This window comes from Gymnoscopelus braueri (genome assembly GCF_963280865.1).
Source record: "Gymnoscopelus braueri genome assembly, chromosome: 5".
Classification (NCBI taxonomy): Eukaryota; Metazoa; Chordata; class Actinopteri; order Myctophiformes; family Myctophidae; genus Gymnoscopelus; species Gymnoscopelus braueri.
The window spans coordinates 30910603-30924333 of record NC_137606.1 but is presented as its reverse complement, the minus strand read 5'-3'; positions in this window follow the sequence as shown (position 1 = coordinate 30924333).

Here is a 13731-nt window from a genome sequence, read left to right as displayed (position 1 = left end):
AATAGGACCATTCACTGTCTGTGAGCAAGTCCACAAACTGCACCTGTTCCCTCCACTATACCTGCCTATTATTTCCCTGGAGGTGGGGCTTCAAACTGAACACTTGTGCCCATTTGGTTCTGGAAACTGGGAGACTTGGCGTGTCTCATCCATGGCTACCGAGGTGAACACCGTGCATATATCCAGTTACAGTAATGTGATTATGTTCATTTGCACTATGCATCAATCAAATTAACATTTCATTGTGTCCATTTTGAAAAGGCATCTGCTGATAGCAGAAGATGATTTCTGCTCACTGTAGCACATTATGAGATAGATATTAAGTTGAAGGGCATTAGGTATATATTTTACTGGGCTGAGTAAATTGGTTCTGTATGTTTGGAGAAAGTAGAATTAATAAGTTACAATAATCTCTTCCAGGTGCAGAGCATAAAAGTGGTATGAGAACTAATATTTCACTAATGTTAAATTCCAGGGTAATTCATAAGGTGAGCTGGTAGAGTATGGCTATTAATGTGCAGTGGCGCTTTATGACACTTGGAGAAGAGAGGAGACAGTCTGCAAAGACATAAATACTGCTGCAGAAGCAGAGCAGTGGTGTTAACCTTTAGACTACTCCTGCCAATCTATGCTGAGAAATAATTTATAATATATTAACCATTTATAAGCCCTACTTTCAAAAATCTTTTCAAACATTTTCTGAAAATAGTTCATCTTAAAGCTCATAGCATGCACATCGCTGCGTGTTGTGAGCTTTGAGAGCTGTAAGGTTATAAGAAAATAATATACATTTAGCCAACCATGCCTGGGCACCTTTCAGCATCCACACACAACATACTGTGACTTAAGAAGCTATTCCCTTATTTTGTTGTGCCTGTTTCAAAATGAATTTACATATTTGCAATTTCAATAATCTAGCATTGTATTCTTGGTAAATTGCTATAATCCTTATCATCTGTCATTTGGTATCTACCTTAAAAGAACGCCCACTAACGTCAAGTCAAGCTTGTGAGAGAAAAGACATGATATATTAAGAATATTAAGATATAATATTTGCATAAGAGAATGTTTGCTATGATATTTTCTCGACAATAAAGCATAATTGTTCTCATGCAAAATTGAACAGAACCAAGGCTGTTGTTGAAAGACAGATTACTACATAACTAGTTTAATGAGGGAAAAATCAGACAAATGGACTCTGAAACTATCTGGTAAGTTAAAATTAATATAATTTCCTTTAGAAATAGCCAAGGAACAAAATGCTAATGCTAATAAAGTCAAAATATTTCATTTAAAAGAATATATTAAACCCTTTGCTTGGACTAAATATGAAGGTTAACTTGCTGGCCTATGAACCTTGAAAAAGCATTCGGTTGTAACTCTGCGGTTCATATATAAAAGTTAGCAAATGTCACCTCTTTTGATGTTGAGTTAATGATACAGTCAATGGCTTTAAGGTCACGGCCAGCAGTGGTGGAAAGTAAGTACATTTACTCAAGTACTGTACTGTATTTAAGTACAATTGTGAGGTACTTATACTTTACTGGAGTATGTCCAAATTTCAATACTTTTAACTTCTACTTCACTACATCTCGGAGGCAAATATTGTACTTTTTACTCCACTACAATTATTTGAAAACTTTAGTTACTAGTTACTTAATAGATTTTGGTTATCAAAAACACACATGAACCCCTATACATTTCCTCCATTTGAAAATAGCCTACAAGCTCACATGCATCCGATGTGACGCATTGTGAGCTTGTAGATCTGCTATTTTCAAAAGATTTTTATACATTTTATACATTCGAAAACTTGTGGAACAGGACATTCTGCATAATGAGTAGCTACTTTCTACTTTTGGTAGCTACTTTAAGTACATTTTGATAACAATACTTTTGTACTTTTACTCAAGTCAGTTTTGAATTCCGGACTGCTACTTGTAAATTATTAGTATTTCTACATTGCAGTATTGATACTTTTACGTTTTAAGTAAAAACAAATGTGAGTACTTTTTCCACCACTGACGGGCAGGAAACAGGAATAGCCTGCATGGCTCTGGAATGATTCCCATTAGCCCTGGTCCAGAGCGTTGGTGAGTTATCTCTAACGCTCTGCCAGGCGCGCTGCTCTGCTTATAGACCGAAAATTCCACTGCCGTGCCAGGTCTCCGTCTTTAGTAAAAAAGAAACAAAACGACTTCGCTACTCACCAAAACAAAGACTGTGTTGTGTTGTTGAAAGTCTATTCTACAGGGTGGGAAGCCTCTCAGCACCCCACCTGCTCTGTATAATACACTTTTTGGGCAGAAAATGTAATATGTCCGCCAGATGGAAATTATTTTATGTACTCCACTGCGCCCTCTACAGATCTGGTCAATGGTCATTTATATTGACCAGATCTGTAGAGAGCGCAGTGGAATGAATACAATAACTTCCATCTGGCGGAAATATTTTTTTTTTCTGCCAAAAAAGTGTATTATACAGGGAAGGTGGGGTGCTGAGAGACTTCCCACCCTGGAGAATAGACTTTCAACAACACAACACAGCCTTTGTTTCGGTGAGCAACGAAGTATTTTTGTTTATTCTTTACTAAAGACCGAGACCTCGCACGGCAGTGGAATTTTTGGTCTATGAGTAGAGCAGCGCGCCTAGCAGGGCGTTAGAGAGAACTCACTAACGTTCTGGACCATTCCCATTAAACAGTTGAGTTCCTACTTCCTACTGCTGCTGTTGCACTCGCGCCAATGACCCTGTTTGTGGAGATTGTGGAGAAGTCCGTGAGTGGTGCCATAAAACATTCAAAAGAATAATAAATACCTCTCAGGACGCTAAACTTCAGTTATTCCATCTCCTGAAGTGAGTGGCGTCGAAGGTTTTGCCTGAGTGAGTGAGTGGACCCTGAAATTGCACTTGTTCAGGAACGGCTCTATCGTCTCTCCATCAACTCTCCTGCCATGATACAAACTCCTCCCCTAGCAACAAGACCCAGGCTGGCCTGCACTGTTGAATAATGAACAGCATGGAAGGCATTGCATTTCTTCTGCCTGGTGGCCCATCTTGTACCAAACCATATGTCCCAGCCAGGCCAAGGCGAGTGTGTGTGTGTGTGTGTGTGTGTGTGTGTGTGTGTGTGTGTGTGTGTGTGTGTGTGTGTGTGTGTGTGTGTGAGAGAGAGAGAGAGAGAGAGATAGAGAGAGAGAGAGAGAGAGAGAGAGAGAGAGAGAGACACACACACACAGACAGACAGACAGACAGACAGACAGACAGGTGTGTGTGTGTGTGTGTGTGTGTGTGTGTGTGTGTGTGTGTGTGTGTGTGTGTGTGTGTGTGTGTGTGTGTGTGTGTGTGTGTGTGTGTGTGTGTGTGTGTGTGTGTGCGTGTGCGTGTGTGTGTGTGTGAGAGAGAGAGAGAGAGAGAGAGAGTGAGTGTGTGTGTGAGAGAGAGAGAGAGAGAGAGAGAGAGAGAGAGAGATGGAGAGATGGAGAGATGAAGCTATTAAATTCATTCAAGGTTTTTAATTGATACTGTAAATGATTTAATACATAATGCAAAAAAAGCTTGCATTGACCCATTTAAAATAGAGTTAGAGCCTCCAACTTCAGTAACACTTGGCTACTACTATAGAAAGGCCTAACCAGGGGCAGGGGTCACAAATTAGCCTCGGCTAGAAACCCAAACCCTGCATACAATTCAACGGTTTCATGTTTTTATAACTTGTAACTTGATACATTGTTTTTTGTATTGTAGCCTATCTGTCAAATCTATCTGTCAAATAAATAAAAAATAAATTATAAATACAGTACCAAGAACCAGATGGCTCAAGAACAGATCTTTCTTAACCCCTAATCCTAAAGCATGGTAAATTTGTATTTTAAGATTGAGACCAAACAAACAAAACTAAATTGACCCTATTTAGACTGACTAAGTGGCATAATTTAAACTTCCAGAGCAAGGAATTTGATCAAGAATAATGGGGATCCAGCAGAGGGCATCAGAGAATTATGTTAAAGAAGGAATGGCTGATGAAAGTTACATTTGTGTACAGCTGTGAAGTCTGGCAATCATGCAGACAGCACAATGAATGAGGTGCAGCAGGGAAAAAATTACATTCTTTTGAATTATTAATTGAACACAGAATTTCAGGATTTTTGCAGCCCTGTAATTATTGTCATTTACATTTTGACAACTTTGAGTAAAGGAATTATGTGGAATAGGCTTCTACTTGAAGCAGACATCATTTCTGTAGGCGTATCATGTGCCATGGGCATTGGTTCTCAAAGTGAGGTCTGGGGAACCCCAGGGGTTCACAAAATAAGTTAAAATAGCGTCACAATCATTTTAACCACTTTAACCATATTTTATACTTTGGTTATTCATAAATAGCAGACATACAAGCTCATAGTGCGTCACTTCATGACAAGATTTGGGCAAATCTTTGAAATACCAGTAAGCCTATATATTTTCTTAAAAGCACATTTTTTTACTCAAATCTTTGCTTCTGGAGATCCCTGGCACAGAATATATTTGAGATGGGGGTCCGCAGCCAAATACATATCCTTGATGTGAAAATGTTTGAGAACCACTGTCCTATAGGGGACAACAGTGTTGGTAATACCACTTAAAAGATTCAGACGGCTTGCATTTCCCTAGACAGTACAGAGATGCAGCCAATGTTGGCAGGAGCACGGATATCTTGACCCGAGTTGACAGTGTTCAATAGCCAGCCATCAACCTATCAGACAATATTTTACCACTCAGGATGACATAGTACTCTTTCGAGATGCTTGCTTGCTCTAGAGCAAATTGCTTTGTCAACTGCACGTGCACACCAAGGCTCTTCACAGTGTCAGTAGAGCTGTACCGCAGTGGCAATTTATAGACTACCAGGTGCAGTAAAGAGATAATTATAAAACAGAACAACGGTCACATCACACATCTTAAATGCCTAAGAAATAAACATTCAGGCATGTGGGTGAAATATCTTTACTCTATTAGATAAAAACAAAAACAGCCGGAGATTTAAGGACATTGGGTTCCTTTACCCTTTACCCCATCTGGTTCACAGAAATACTTCTGTGAATATATATATTCCATAAATCCATACAGAATTAGTTGCGTTGTTTATTACAGGGTGATAATATATGTTGCTACTAAAGGGAATAAGATGGCAGTGTCAGAGCAGACAAGCATATTAAAGTGGTTGTGTAACTAAACATCATAATTCCTGAAAATGCACAAACATTAGGTGTGGTTAAAATGGCTTGAGTGCCACTCATGCATGTCAATGAAGTGCTCGAAGCAGATAGGATATGTACGTAAGTGGTTTTCAGCTTGGATTAAATGTAATATTATAAATCTATTAAAGAGATTCTCAAAGCAGGGTTTGAGTGCCATGGCCCAAACAGACAGGTATGGTCAGTGCCTGGAGCAGTTAGTTTTTTTTCTCTTCACTTTTAGGATTTATTTTGTAAAAAAAAAAAAAAAAAATGAAATGTACTTACCCACTTAAGCCCTATAGCTTCTTCTTCGTACAACAAATATAGAAAATAGCTGATCTACTGTACAAGCTCAGAGCTCACACGCGAGCTTGAAGAGTTGTATTTAAAAGAAAAATGTTCAAATTTTGACACATTTTAAATGTCCCCGTCCCAAACTAGGGACAGGGACACCAGGGTTAGCGTGGTTAACATGTATTCTTTTAATTCCATTGTTAAATTGTGATTATCAAAAACAGATCAGACAGTCTACATTTCCCCAAAAGAAATTCATGTACTTAATTCAGTCTGACCAGAAGCAGGGATAAGACATCTGCACCGGTGATTAAAATTAATGACCAGAGGGGGGATATAAATATTAGAGGCATGGACCCCCTCCCCAGCAATGGGAATCCATCTATCCATCTATCCATCTATCCATCTATCCATCTATCCATCTATCCATCTATCCATCTATCCATCCATCCATCCATCTATCCATCTAACAATCAATCGGGCTAATTATAACACAGTTTCCCTCAATGTGTAACCCATGCAGTTCAAGACATGACGCAGGACCCATGATGCAGGACCCAGAACCTACCCACTGAACGAACTTACAGCTCCGTTCTGGTAACTTGACCAACAGCACAGTGTAACGGCCACCCACTGAAGCAGCAACAAAGCAGGGGTCGGGGTCAGACACCGGATCAATAGTTGTTCTCAGTGCCTTGCAGGATGACTTCAACTAAACACATCTAGTTTTGTTCCAGGAATCCTCCATTAGTATTGATGAACTCACAGATGTAGAACACGGCAACTGTGCTGTGGGCCCAATTAGCATTCGACCAAGGTCAAATCGTCTGATGTTTTGGTTCAACAGACATTGCATTGGATGCATAAATGATAGAATGAGTTGGAGTCTCAAATCATTATACTTTATGAGTATAATCTGAATCTGAATATATTATATAATATATTTGGGCTCCTCTTTGGATCCATGAATCATCATTTCATATCACCCTGGCCTGTAAGGAAAAAAACACCATGTAACCAAGGGAAGAAACTGTCAATGTGCAAATATTAATGATATTCCTGGTATCATATTTTATTTTAACTAGATCTTAGTTCCTTCCAACAATCTAATGATGCATCCACATAAAATGTAAGATGGCTGCAGTGTAAAATGATTAGGTGATGGTATTATTATTGCAGTGAGGGGGACCTAGAAATGAAGGCAGAAATATTACGAAACATGAGAAATACTGCATCTATGTCAATGTTAATGTATGAGGAGTTGTATTACTGTATATTGACTTTGGGAAGAAAAAACATGAAGCTGTTTGTAATGACATGGAATTTATAAAGAATAGTGTGGTGACAGAAGTTATCCTGGAGGGTTTACCTCAAACAAACTATGGTTTATGCAACTGGTGGACACTTGTTAAGTGTATCGATCTTTTGTAATTGGAAGGATAATTTGAAGGATAGTCATTGCTTTTTTCCTTTGTTTTCTTAAACATTTTAATCAACTTAGTTTCAGTATCTTGTTAAATACCGGAATTGTTGACTGATAGGACGCATGTGGGATTAAGTGGTGTTTTACACTAGCATCACAGTGGCAGCGCCTAGGGACATGTTATTTCTGCTCTTCTTCATATCTTGCGAGCAAACTATCTTTACAATTATGCAAATTGGAATATCATAACAGCGGATGTTGACGTAGCTGTAATGATGACACTGCTATTGTTGGCATTCTACTGGGGATGGAGAAGACTGTATGAGCATATGGTGCATGATTTCATCAGTGGGTAAGATAATCATTCAGAGGAGGAGGTTGAATCAGTTACTGTCACTCATAATAATCTGTTTTCTGCCAATATCGATGCCATATGCAAAAGGAGGTAACGCAAGGCTAGTCCTCAAGATGATGATTAATTCCTCTCATATGTGTAAATCAATTGCTGACTCTGTTCTACAATAAATTTCATTTAATATTACTTTAAAGTTTTTGGTGGATGGATTTGGGAATCCCAGACTTTAACAAGAACAGCCTGGGCAGGCTTGTCAAAGTGGCTAGTAATGTCAGTAGGGTGGGTACGGCTCAGTGCACATTTTCAGCAGGAAAGCAAGCGATCAGGAATGCCTTCTGTATGCTGCCTTGACAACCCCTCCTCAAGGAGATTGAGCTATTGTTTGCATGTCACTTTCTGCAACTGTTACAGTAAGTTGCCAAAAATAAAATCCATGATACAATAAGGACATCTCTGTAGAGTCTAGACTATTTACAGTATGATTCTTGAACTTGATCTCTTTGTGCAGCATAGTTTTTAATCACTTAAGCCATATTTATACCTCAGTGTCGCATGGTGAAAATAGCTGATCTACAAGCTCATATTGTGACGTGTGGTGAGCTTGTAGATGAACTTTTTTCAAAATCTTTTTTTGTTATAACAATTTTCACCTCTGAACAATTGTTCTCTATCATGGCAAGACTATTTCCCCACCCTACATAATCCATATGGTGGAGAGATAGCCTCTCCACTCAGAGAACCTGGGTTACAACGTTACCTTCTGTTATCCTTGAGGAACAATATATATTTGGAACTATGTAGGCTATTGTATGGAGTACACAAGTGCAGAGAATGGAATGAGGGGACAAGGATATGACCGCCAGAATGTGTCTGGATGGAACATCTGCACAGTATCAGTAGTCTCAGTGCCAGGACCCTAAGGGAAACCAAAGTTAAGCACTGCGTGTCATTATCTTGGAACTGATGCACCAATTCATCATTCCTCTCTGTCTTGTTTCAATCTCTCTTACCTTCTAATCTCCCCTCAGAGGGCTAGAAAGCTGGACTTGGCACAGATTCGTGCAAGATGGCTGTTTGTTTGTTTGCCTTAGCCTTTATCAACAATCTGTTTCCCCCAGAAATAATAACACACCACCACAGGACAACACTATAATTCATGTCACAAGGCTTGTGTAAAGAATACCTCTTAAAATTGCACATATGCAAATAGGGCCGACAGATGGGCCAATCAAAGGTACTGGGCATGAGGGCTATTGTTGGGCATGGACTAACTAATAATGGAGACTTCGAATCTACTCACAGATTGAAGCTGTAGGGGATCCAATGGGCTTGGGTTAAATTACCACCTCCCTATATGATGTGAGATACCACACAAACAGACAAGTGAAGAATGAAACACATGTGTATCCCTTAAAAAATACTTTCAGTATAAGTTTGCATCATGAGGACATCAACAGAAGTACAGAGTGATTTTACTGACTTGCAGATTACTGAAAGGAGGACACAATTTTCATTTTCAGTATCATTCATCACTAGAATAAGTCTTTGAGATTGTAAACTGCGGTCTAAAGCTGGTCAGCTCTCTTAAAATGTGGAAGGAATGGAAAGTCTTTTAATTTTATTGACATGCTGTGATCTGAGGAAACAAGGATGGAGGATATTGAAATCAAACCACTTACCATGGGGATATGTATAGGCTCTTGTCTTTTATACATCTTCCCTCACATAACTATATTTGTCAAGTTCAATCAAAGATGTTATCAGTTACATTAAATCTCGTATGGATGGCAAATTCAATAAAAGCTGTAACAAAATGAATGAAGAGATTGAGCTACGCCATATGGTTCTGCAAAAAGCAAATGCAGGCAATATTGGTACAGTATATTTTTACACAGTTGAGAGTACTACAATTTCTCATAAACATTGTGTGAAATTCCATTTTAGTATATCCAGCATGAAAAATACTTTTTCTGCACCAATGTACTAAAAGAAAAAACTCTCATACACTGTCTTCAAATGCAAGAAAAAAGTTTAATGGGAATAACCTACATCAGTTGATGATGAAGGTGATGAAGGTCTAATAGACCGAAACGTTGTTATTCCCATTAAACATTTTTGGGGAATTTGAAGACAGTGTGCGGGAGGTTTTTCTTTTAGTACGTTGGGGCCCTCGTCTGGTCTTCTCCTACGCACCTGTCACCTTTGTAGGTGTGACAAAAGACTTGCTTTTTATCCGCACCCATGTAAAATCTGTTGTCTCATTAACAACCCATTTTCTGTTCCCTTAACAGTATAATCTTAATTGCTAATTAAATATGTGATGCTTGCTTTGCACCTCAGATACACTAACTGGTGATGATGAGAGTCATCATTAAAAAAGGAATCAATGCTTTCTTTTTACAGATACAACTGCAATACAATGAATGAAAGCTAATTACAGCATTGCAAAAGCAATCATGTTTGGGTGGGAAGGTTAACACAAGCAATATAGAAGATGTGATATCATAAAATTAAACTCCAGGAATTTAAGGAAACTCCTTTGTCATTGTACTTGGTCTGAACAGCTGGTAGAATGCAAATACATGAGCAAATTTAACTTTGATATCAGATACATTGCTGAGCATTACAATGCATATTCTGCCATATGAGACAGTCTGGATCTCACTACCATCAAAGTCTCTGTACAAAGATAGAACAATGAAGCTTTATTCAACTAGCATGCTTGATTACCTCCGTCCACTTTTTGTGCTGACATGTTGAAAGATTCAGCACTAAAACAATCATCAGCCTGGACTCCAAAAGGACAGCATGGTAATCTGATCGCCTAAGACATTTGGTGAACACACTGGGAACTGAACTACCAACATAATTAAACAATTAATTTAACTCCCAACGTAGGTTGTGCAGCTGCAGTGACTAACCAAATACAATAAAAGTCAGAAGGGAAGAGAATCACAATAAATTGTGTGAAGTGAGGAAGCTTAGGGAAGTGTAGATAAGAATTTGATGAACGATCTCTTTGATTATTTACAACTTGCAGTACAATGTTATTTGGCTGCCCAAATATACAGTAATCAGGTGGTGGTTCATAAAAAAACAATAAATTCAGAGTTCACGAGAGGTGGCTGAAACCAATTTTCACTGACCTGGTAAAAAAGGGAGGGCATGGGAGAAAGATTGAAACAGTCTTTTCTCCAGGCAGAAGACACACTGGATGGGTGGGAAAAGTGGTGGCACTTGGAGTTGCTAGGAAATGTATTGCAATAACATGGAAGTCTGACTTCCCCCTCTTCATTGCGAGATGGTTCTCAGAATTGAACAGTTGTGTTCCTCTTGAGAAGATTACCTACTTATCTTTTAAGAAATCGGTTTGACACATTTTTGAAGGTTGGCAACCTTATTTGGATTATATGGAAACGTTGACCCTACCTGTATCAGAGATGTTATAGGTTGTTATCTACAGTACAGCTATCTCGGTCTAGATCTATTATTTCTTGAAGCTACTTAATGTCTATTCGTGGGGAGGGGGGAGGGATGTGGGGGGGTTGTATGTGTACTTTTGTGAAAAAGTTAAGATAAAAATAAAAATTCAATATGTGTATGTGTGAAAGTGTCCCTGAGCAAGACACTTAACCCCTAACTGCTCCCTGGGCGCTGTAGTGCTTGTGACTGCTCCTAATAGCTAGGATGGGTAAATGCAGAGGCCAAATTTAATGTATGACAGAAAGTACCCCAAAGGAGTGGGGACAAAATGTATTAAACATAAATTATTGCACCAGTATTGAAATGCAATAATTTGCATATTTTAATTGTCAAATGTAAAATAACAACCATCATCAAATGCAGGTTTTTGTGAGACAATAACATGTTTTGGACATCCTTATTGTGCCTTGATGAGTAAACTGTATGCACAGTCTTTACTTAATATTCCATAACAGCACATATCCTGAGGTAGTTAAGTTAACTCTTCATTATCAATGCAGACCATTAGCTCTAGCTGGGTTTTCTTTTTAATGCAGCAGTCACTTGTATTTTATTTGCTTTTTTATTTTATCAATGCTATTGCATATTTGTATTGTATTGTCTACCCCGAGCACACACCAGAACAAATTTTAATCAATCACTCAAAGAAATGGTAATACATTATTCAATCTTGAATTTTTATGGATTTGAGAATAAATCATGAACTTTGTACATCAGTCCTCTCCTTTTGTTTCCAACTGTTAATTAATAACCCTAATATGGAAATGCTCAAAGTGAAATATTACTTTACAGTAAAGATGAATGTTCTTCATTTCCTTACAGATGCAGAGAAGTGTGTCACTGATGTGCTGTCTCCACCAGGCCGGATGACCGAAGGCCAGAGACTATGTTTGCAGTCCTGTGAGTCTGTCTGTCTGTCTGTCTGTCTGTCGGTCCAGCCATGATTCTGTCCGTGAGCAGCTAATCTCAAGTGTGGCCAGTCTGGCCACCTTTGCACAAAATGCTACAAATCATGAATGCAGTGTTCGATTGCTGTTCACGCACATTCCCACTATGCCAAGTCAAATCAGCCTTACGGTGGTGGGAACTCTTAAACCGTAGGTCACACAATCAAAAGATTTTTTCCCTGGATTCCTTGGATCGTGATCCAAGGAATCCAGGGAAAGAAATCTTTCATAGGGCGTGGCCATTTGTGCTAGATTAGATTTTCAGCTATTATGTTGTTTTTCAGCTATAAAACACGCTTTTTTGCAACTACTCATACAACTTTTATCCAAAACTCTGGAGTCATGTGACCGAGATACCAGTCAGATTTGTCATATTCCATTCCAATTGCCTATGATTGAAAGTTTGCAACCCCTGGGTAGTCAACCCGACCTGGCAGAGACCTGCGCTCACAGAAGCGTACTTTCTTATATGAAAAAAAATATTAATGTGGGGAGAGCTCTTTAAATCATTAGCTTTGAAATCCTTGGTTTAGAGACATGCTCTACATGGTTTGTTCCAATCAATTTAAATCTGTTGAACTTTTTCTTTTTTTTCTCTCACCTCTCCGTACAGTCAATTCATAAATTCAATGTTTTACTAGGTCTCATAAAATGTTATTCTTTTGTCTTCATAATTCCTTTTCAATAGGTCCTTATAATAGGCCTACTTACACTGAAAATCTGAGGAGTGGCGCAGGCAGTTTGAGATTCTTCAATGGTTGTTTTACATACATGTACAGAACATTTAGAAATTCTTTGAGTTCTTAGAGCTGATTATGTTGAAGAATATCAATTCCATACCAGAGCCCAGCACTACTAGGCTACATCACCATTGCTTGCTGATGTCATCAAAACGCAGAAGCTAGAGCCGTTTCTTTGATACTTTTTATGAGCTTACAATGTTTATTTGAGCTCATTAGCAGTAAAAAAATTTTTTTTATCTGAATCCTCTGAGAACGATTGAGAATGCACATTTTGTGAACATTTAATTAATGTATTTAATCATACTGCATTTTCAACTAATTGTAACTCCTTGCCATGTTTTCTAGTCTCTCTGCTTAGCTGCTTATGCTTTTTTTTGTTCATAGTATTTTGGCAGTCTACAGGTAGATATTTTGAAGGAGTACGTAGGAAACAGGTAGGCTATAGCAGCCCAATAAAGATAAGCAAATAGCCCAATTTTTTTTTTTAAAGGAACATACTGTTGTTCTTGCATGTTTGCCGACAATGCTCCCACCTCCGAAGCCAAAGTTGATGTATGCTATAAAGGTTGGGTCAGGTAGGAAACTACTAATGATCCTAGTCAAATATGTGGTCTTTTCAGACAACTTTAATAGCCCCAGTGAGACAGTGTCTGTCTTCTACTGTACATTTTTGCTAACGCTAGCAAGATATAAATTAGTAATCAGTGCATTGTCCTCTCCTCTTTTCATTCTACACCGGATGCCTTGTTTCTGTCAACTCTGCTCTATCACTGCACATCGCTGCATGTCTGAATGACGTCTCACAGTGGATGTCTTCCCAGTTCACACTTCCCACCCCCTCAAGCTCAACATAGACAGAACAGAGCCTCTCTTCTTGCCTGGGAAGTCTTGCCCCCTGCAGGATCTTTTCATTTCCATAAACACCCTGGTGGTGACTCTTCCTCAAACTGCCAAGAACCTGTAGTGATCCTGGACAGTCGCATGTCCTTCAAGGCACACATTGCAGTGATCACGTTTGCTCCTGTAGCTTTGTATTTTACAACATCAGTGGGATCAGTCCCTTCCTTGACAAGGAGTCGCTCTGCCCAGCTCTTAAAAGTTTCAGTCATCTCCAGGCCCGACAACTACTCTCTCAAACCTCTACAACTGATCCAGAATGCCACAACACGGCTGGTCTTCAACCTCCCTAAATGTTCACATCTCTCTGCTCACTCCACTGGTTCCCGGTTGCTGCTCACATCCAATCTAAAACACTGGTCTGTTGATAACC